This window comes from Rissa tridactyla, chromosome 1 (genome assembly GCF_028500815.1).
Source record: "Rissa tridactyla isolate bRisTri1 chromosome 1, bRisTri1.patW.cur.20221130, whole genome shotgun sequence".
In the NCBI taxonomy this organism is placed as follows: domain Eukaryota; kingdom Metazoa; phylum Chordata; class Aves; order Charadriiformes; family Laridae; genus Rissa; species Rissa tridactyla.
Window position 1 is genome coordinate 185106404 of NC_071466.1, and position 8767 is coordinate 185115170.

Sequence of the window (8767 nt, forward strand, 5' to 3'; positions counted from 1 at the left end):
TTTATTTTATGACTCTCTGCTAGTGTATGAATAACACTTCTTCATTGCTTGACTTGCTTATCAAGCAGTTTTCACTGTGGTCATTTAAAATCTTACTTCTTCAGTCTCTCATCAGTATTGTCAGGACAGGAGAGATGACTGTGGCAGCAATCTTAATACACAAGACAGAAGAGACTTCAAAAAACGTTTATTCACGGGACTTTGCCATTAATCAGACTCCTTTTAAAAGCCAGTAAACGTTGCCCTGTAGTGTATTTACTCTTGGGGCTTTGAGAGTACCACACATGGCATACAATAAGTAAGGTGACAGGAAGGAGGTAGCACCCTGCCAGAATCGTATGGAGTCTCACCATGACATATGGATTTTATAATTTTTGTAAAGTCCCTATTAAGTAACATCTGGAACATGTTTCTTTTTCATCAGGTGTGACCGCTTCATCTGACAATCTGTACAAGGCTCCACAGTTATGGTCACAAGAACCACCAAAGACCCAAAACCCAACTTTGACCTTGTCCGCCTCCCACCACTATCCCAAAGGGACAGACAAATTTTACAGGTCACGAAGAAAGCTTAGCAAAAGTCCAGGAACACAGCAAAATAATGTACAGTTTCACCATCAGTTCCATCACAGTGCCATGGCCAATGTTTCCCAGTTCAGACCAAGAGGATTCCAGGGTGCTGAACAAAAACCCAGGAGCTGAAAACTCGCCTGCAAAGGCGGCTACTTAAAATAATCAACACTTCAAGAGAAATTTTCTGGATGATATATTTTGAGATACTCTGGATGAAACTAAGGAGCATTCACAGAACATGAGAGGTATGAAGGATGCTCCAGAAAATCATCGCCTTTTTTTTTTAACACAAAGTCTTTATGCATGGGGAAATCAAAGCCATGCAGACTAAAGGATAAAAGATTTTGAAAATGAAATTCAGCACAGGGTTTGTGCAGAAAAAAAAGAATATTGCACAAATCAGGTGTAAGAACTGTTATTCAAGGAGCTTGTGCCCCAACACAAAGGGACTGGTTAACACTGATAATGAGACATTAAGGCTATGAGGGAGTTAAGACATCGGAGATCATTGTTTTTGTAACTTAGACCAGCGACCCAGCAGGCTAGCACCATCATTGAACAAACTTTGTTAGTACATGGTTCTGCTCTTCCCAGTGACTTCAAATGCTCTGGCATTGTGATGAACAGTACAAAGGGTGTGTGGGTACTTAGGTCTTGCGTGGTCCTCAGCCTTACCCTCCTCCAAACTGGGACCAAGGCAGAGAACAAAGAAGGGCCGAGATGGTCTCTTTTCATTGATCCAGGGAACACAGGGGCTCTCAGTGAGCATCTGCAGCTATTTCTTCCCCAAAATGTTGTGTGATGATTCTTCCAGCAAAAATTAAGGATACAGCAAGTCAACCCATTCAGGGTACAGGATATAGCGATATGATCTCATACTTCACAAATTTATTACAGCCAGTGCTGAAACGCCTTTCTTGCCCACCTGTATGACCTAAGCACCACCTTCTTGTATTTAAGTCATATGAATTCTCTGAAACCAGTGTTGCTTCTGAGTCATGCTACACTCCAACTGGGCTCAAGCAAGAGAGTAGACAAGCAGAGATAGACTGACTCATTACTCAGATTGGAGGAATGTCTGCATTAGAGTGACAAACAAAATGCTTAACCCTAATGACTGTTATTTACTCTCCTCACTCTCACCAATCCGTGTAAGCAGGAATAAAATCCAAATGCTAATTCTCAGTTCATGTGAGTCATGCTTTCTTACACTATTCAGACCTCTCTTTTTTTTCACTTGTCCCTTTGGCACACCAGTGGAAAAATAGCTGCTTGGAAGGGAAGGGGAAGAAAGGCAATTGAAAATAATTGATGAAAAGGGCTTGTTCTCCAAATTTGAAAGGAAAAGCTAAGTTTCACAGCTAAATTACCTAAATCTACTAACACATAAGTCTTTCTATCAAAAGTAACAAAGAGGGAAGGGGACTGCAACTATCTTTTCTTTAGCAACCTGCTCTTGAAAACATTAACTTCTGTTAAGAGAAAAAACTCTTCTTACTTTAACCACCCTTATTGAGGTAAATATGGCTCTTTACAACAGATTTATTTTACCCTTCCACATCCCCATTTTCTCAACTCAGAGCTTAAACTCCAACACCTTTATTCGCACTGAATGGCCTTAAGTAGTCATACCTATTTCAGTGAGCCTTCGAGCAGAAACCTCTGTGTCAGCTGAGGTTTCTAAAACTGGCCATGCATGGAAAATTCTTGTGTGAAACTAAGTCATTAGGCTGGATTTCATCATGTGTCAACAAGCCTGTCAATTCATTTCTGTTTTTACAGATGTTTTCCAGTTGTGTCATACCTACCCTTTAAAGATTGCTTCCGAGTTTCAGCTCAAAATGAAGTCCACAGATACAAAGCAAGATCTTCATCTTAAAGGCATTTATTTTCAATATGGCAGTTGAAGATGTCAAAGGGTTTGTCTAAAAAGCACAGAATTAGGGAAAATACATTATATAAAATTGTGTGGCCTGAATTTAAAAGGAAAATAATTGCTATTTCAGGCTCTGAAACATAAGAAAGGGTCATATTCATTACCTAGAAATACCCCTTAGAAATTTCAAAGAGGGGAAAAAAAGTGTCTATGTATCTTTAGCAGGCATGTTGTAAGCCTCTTCTTGGACTGAAAGGAGCTGGGGGGATTAGGTGCTGGTACTGTACTTTTACATATGTTTCAATAACGAGTTCATTTTCGTCATCTAGGCTATATCTACAGTTGTAGTTAAGGTTGACCTCATAGTTGCCCCAGGCCTATGACCACAAGCCTTCTGTGTTTCAATCACAGGTCTTGTGTCCAAACATACATGTATCTTAACACTAAAATTTCCACGGAACTCCCAAGAACACGGTGCGCTTCTGCCACTTAGCTCTTACTCAGCATTTTTTGCTGGTGAGCGATTCTGCTGTCTCATTTCAAAACAGCAAAGAGTTGGAGCATCATAGTATCACAACGCCATGATATTCAAAGGTCTTTACAGACACTCTGAAGAAAAATTTTCAGCGGCATGACTCAAGGTAAATAATACTTTGGCAAAACATTCTGGCTAAATTTGTTTGGTGCACATCCATGTCAGCTGAGAGAAAGCAAGCACTTCAACCAATGAGTCAAAAGTTAGCTTAGAACAAATACAGACACGCTCTGAAAAATTGCACACAAAACCTCTTACACAACAGGTAAATCCTCACGGTTTTACTGGGTGTGTAGGACCAAAAGAAGGTCAGCCAACTGACTACATATGGTTCAACAGCTGCTTCCTTTGACCTGCCAAAATCTTTTCTGTTATCATGCTAAAAGAAACCTAGTACTTTGTGATTTTAACTGGTGAGTAAACTATAAGAATTGGATTATGAGAATTAAAACTACAAAATATTAAGTACTTTTTAGAAATATTTACAAATGTTATAGATAGTCTCTAGTTCTGAAAAGAGCAAAGTCTAATGACAACTCCAAAGGAAAAAGAGCCTGATTGCCTTGTTATTGTTGGGAAGATTAAAGTAACACTGCTATCACAAGTCTCATCCACCAAAGAGGACAAAAAAAATCCAGAGCACCACCATGACAGGAAGGAGAGAAAGGAATCATGTCAGAAAATCACAGTGGAAGTTTTCATTTTATGTAACTTCTGCTCCACTCCTCACTTCCTATCAATAAGAAAATGTTCTGCTCTACATTCTTCATATAGCATCTTTATTAATAAATTCTTTTTAAACTAATCATTAATTAGCAGTTAGTCATGGTTGTATAAGATCTCTTGAATGAATTTCTTGCTAATTTCTCCTGACTCGCAATTGCCATGACTTATAAGAAATTTGATTACTTGATTCTTACACATTTTTGTTCGCAATTAGAAATTTAATGTAAATTTAAGTCTGAAATGTAATGTGACAATACTTCCCACCCTACCTTAAGTAACCATAAAAGACAGCTAATTTGGTTTCTTTATTTAAAATTAAAATTTAAATTTAAAATGATTTATGAATGTGGCTATCCTGCATTTGGAAGCTGTCATAATTTTGCAGATTAGGCTGGCAATGCTGCATTATCAGCGGCACCAATCTTTCAACTAAGCCAAAACCAAACTGCAGACTTAGCCTTAATTACGAACTAGCTAAAAATTTGCTCGTGTTTTTGAAACTTTTGAAATGCAGCCAATAAAAACTCAGCACTTGGTCAAATATTTCTATTCCATTTAAGACTTATTTATGAAATGAAATTAAAATTTTGAAAACAAAGACCTTTATTAAAAGTTTATAGAAAGTTTTGTTTCTGAAATTCAATTTATTCCTTTCAGATACTTGTTTTCAGATTTCAGGGATATTTTGAACCACTTTAATAGAAAAAATTAAGACAGTTTTAAAAGTACATACGTTGAAATGACAAAGGGAAAGAAAAAAAAAACAAATTCAGATTAATTTTCCTCTATCAGAACATTTCACGATATTTAGGTATTCCCTAACTCCACGGAGAAATTACGTCTCACAAAAATATGCATTTTAAAGGGATAGTGAGAACAGAATAGAAACGAATGCAAAAAACATTCTGCAGTCCTAAATAGTTCTTGCACAGAACGAAGTAACTAATTTCTTGCTCATATTGGCTTGTTGAGATGCTAAGTCAGTAGATCTTGTTCCAAGAGTAAATTGTCATCTGCAGAGCAAAACTTGATGGTTAAACTGTATGTTAGATTACAGCCCAGGGTCTCATTTCATTACAGCTCCACAATCAAGTTTGTCAGCATTCCAGTGAGAGTCTTCAAACAAAGAAGTTAATGAACTTACAGAACAACAGAAACAAGAAAAGTGAAAAAACTATATACACCAAAAAAGACCTATCATGCAGTAAATATAAACCAACCTGCTGATTCTGTGTCCAGTTTAGAAGAGTAGATAGAGCAAACTCTGAGAAAACCCATGATGAGCGCTACTGTTTTGTAATGGAAAATTTGGATTTCTGACCCCTCCTGTCAGTCTGACTTGGTCTGTATGTACACCACCTCCCCATCTGACTATCTGTTGCAGAAGGACAATAAAAAAAGAAATGCACAAAGCTTAACTACATTAAAATATCAGGTCATTTTGGAATTAGGGATGGAAAATATATTTGATATTATTGTACAGTTTATAACTGTTTTAAAATGGAAATGTTTCAAAGGATGAGTTAATATAAAATTAGTATCTCTCCTCAAGAAAAAGAAAGTGTGCATACTGTTCAGAACTTATTTTCTCAAGGTCTTCTGAAGCGATTCAGGTGCATGCAGTCCTTTAGTAAGCTTTACCTCAACATCTGCTAAGGACCTGGAAAATCTTCTCTTAACATTTTGCACACAGAATCTGAGCAACCTTTCTTTATTCACTCTTCCTTAGATTGGGTTTCTTAAGCTCTGTAGTTTCCTCCTTACCTTACAAGGGCTTTGGAGTAGGAGCAGTTAGTTACACACTGTCACTCTCTGCCACACATGAAGTCAGACAAGACAACATTCAGGCCTAAGAGCCCTAGGAACCAGGCCCTTCGCTGTAATATTCTCTCACATAGTTCTGAATTTGAAAAATTCCTTGTCTACTCTCAGTAGAGACCAAGCCACAATTTCAAACTCAAGGTTGCAGATCCTCAGCTTTTCTCTGCTTCTTTGCCGCTCTTGCCTCTGAGCAGATTTCCAGGAAGAACAGGATGTGATTGACATCTGTATAGCCGCCTTTCACTATAAAATTTCCATGGGGAAGTAACAGAAATGATAGACTCTTACAAACTAACAAAGGCCAGAACACAAGCCACTGTCTTCAGCTAGGGAATCTGCAAAAATATGTTTTATTCTGATACCATTGGCGATAAGAGACTAACTTTCCAACACCACTGTCTAGAAATAATCTAAGACTTCCTACTGCCAAAACTTTAAACTAAAGTGTAAAAAACCCACACAGCTAGTAGGACAACTTCTCTCTTAAGGCAAATGGCACACATTAACCTCAATGAGGTTTTGCACAGCTAGGCCAACAGACAGGGAGGTGCAAGTTGTCTTACCAAATTTTTAATAACTCCGTGGTATGGCTGACGCATACACTCTTTAAAGGTCTGTGGCCTCCAAGGTTTTTACAACTTTACCCTCCAAGGTTCAAATCACACCCAACCCCAGATCTGGGTAACATTCATGAAAATGAATGTGGAAGGCATGAGTATAGCCTCCAGGATTTTCCTGTCTCCTTGATTCCAGCAATATGTTTATCCTGCTTAAGGAGGCTTCTGATTTTTTGGCTTTAACGTTTCTTCTCCTTTACAGGAGACGCAGAAAAGCTTTCCTTCATTCTGCTTTATTTTATCAGATCTTTTATTGTTGCATGTTTTGTAATTAAGCAAACCAGTTGCAACAGCCGTAGCATTTGATGTGTCTTCTCGGGACTTTGAAATTTCCACAATGTATTGATTTTTATGGCTGTCCTCAAACCATCTCCCTCCAGACTCTTAACTACTCAGGTAATAAGAAAGACTGGACAAGGTGATTTCTTGGAAATGTTTAAGATCCATTGCACTTTATAACAATCTTGCAGAAGCAGTCCAGTGACAGCTCTGTAAATATTTCTTGTGATTAAATTTCCTTTTTCCCTGCCCACCATATTTTGTGTTTATTATAATTATTATTGAAGATCCTTCCTAAAAAATATAACTGTTATTGGTTTTTTACACTAAGAATTTCCACATCCCTTAAGTCATGCTGGAGGTATTCTCAATGCCTTCCTGAGCAACTGTAAGGAGAGTTGTACATGGTGGTTTATGATGTGACCAACAAAGCACTGCTGTTTCAGTTGATAAAGCAGAACAAAAACCTTTGAAGAAAATAAAAAAAAAAAAAAGCCCCAACTCCCTTTTCAAGGGAGAACCTTATTTTATGCTCTAGGAGGTAATGAAACTCCCCAAATGTCAAGTATCTAAAAGCTTCTTAGCATGTTCTATATTTTTTCTCAGTCTTTAATTTATTGAAGTAAAAGAACAGCACAGTGAAAATGTTGGCACTGTCCAAAATCATTAGTGCGGTAATTTGCCCCGGCCCAGCTACAAATAGCATTTATAAGCAGAAGAGAGGATAAAACATAGAAAAGTGGGGGAGGCCGCGCTGCAGCAGCAGCAGCAGCAGCAGCAGCAGCCCCGTCGCTCTGGGAGGAGGGTCTGGATGCGGGAGGTGAGGAGGAGACCCCGTGTTGGAGTTGCACAGTGCCAGGAGGCTGCGGACAGCAGTGAAGAGGTGGCCCCACTGTGCTGCGTGGGAATGCGGTGGCAGAAGGCAGCAGGAGAAGCCGTGTCTCCCACAAGAGAGCAAAGCATTTACATGTGTTAAGCTCAAACACAAAAAGAAATTGAAACCACGGTTTGGGAATGCTCCAAGATGAAAGAGACGACTTTGCCATTTGGATGGGGACTAAGTCCCAGCAATAAAATCCTCAGGCTCTAAAAAACTAGCATCTGGGCTTGTCAAAAATTTCTTATTTGCCATTCAGGGGAACATAAAAATGGGCCCAAGGCCAGAAAAAAAAAAAAAAAAAGAGAGAAAAAAATATGTCTCAATCTCAAAATCAAGTCCACAAAAGCAGATGTTCCACAATAAACTCTGCAAGTCAAGACAAAGAGATGTTGGAAGGTGATGCAAGAATTGGAATGAATTATCAGCTTTGCAAGAGATTGCAGATACCATTTCAACATGCAGAGCGTGGAAAAGAAGACGGGAACAATAAGACTGCTGAAGTCTCCCTAAGCCTGACAAACAAGAGCTGAAAGCAGAAATAGCAGACGTATGTGTCAATGCACTGAAAGCAAATGAACCGTGTATTCACCTAACATGTCCGAGGCAGCATAGCACAAGGACCAGTCATTTTAACTCTGAAAGATCAGTGAAACATTCAGATCTTAAGAAGTGTGATTCATTGGAATGCCATAGAAAAAGAAAGCACCCTATAATTGCCTTAAAGTAGATCAGAAGGTTTCATTTCCGCCAAAGGCAAGAGCTGGAGAAGAGGAGGGGACTAACCAGGATAAGAAAGAGTTTGTAATGTCTTGTAGAGGGAAGCAAAGCTCTCACTAGAACAAATCTGGAAAAGACTGCCTATGTCTCCAAGAAAGTGCCCCGCACCCTGAAGCTACAAGGCAAGCTGCAGAGATTCTTGCTTTGGGATATCACAGCATGGAGGAAAAGAGGAAGGAGATTTATACTGTCTTAAGTGAATTGTCATCCAAAGGCAACTCCTTCACTGACCAGGTAAAGAACATAAAGCCCCTGAGTACTCAGCTTTATAGCTAAAGTAGCTACCTTGGGTAGCCCAAAAAGTTGAATGCCCACAGTATCTTCCCCCATCTCCCATAGACACCGAGGCTAATTAAATGGTATGAAAAAGACTGCTCCATCATCATTTTAAAAGACAGCATCTACAAGTTCATGGAGCATTGAGCCCATTCTGGACAATTTTTTTTGATGCATTTTGACAACCGCAGCAGGACTGAGCATGTCAAAAACAGAGGCAGAGGAGTGCCTACTTTCTGGCCCCTGACTTAGATGTCAAATTGTTCAGACCATTCAGGAAGATGATTCAGAACTGTGCAAAGGTATTATTCTTGGCCGTCCAGACAAAATGTGAGGTGCTCTTTTAAATTACTTACCCCAAGAAGTCAGGCAGCAGCTGAGCAGCGGCATCACACAATTTTGGACAA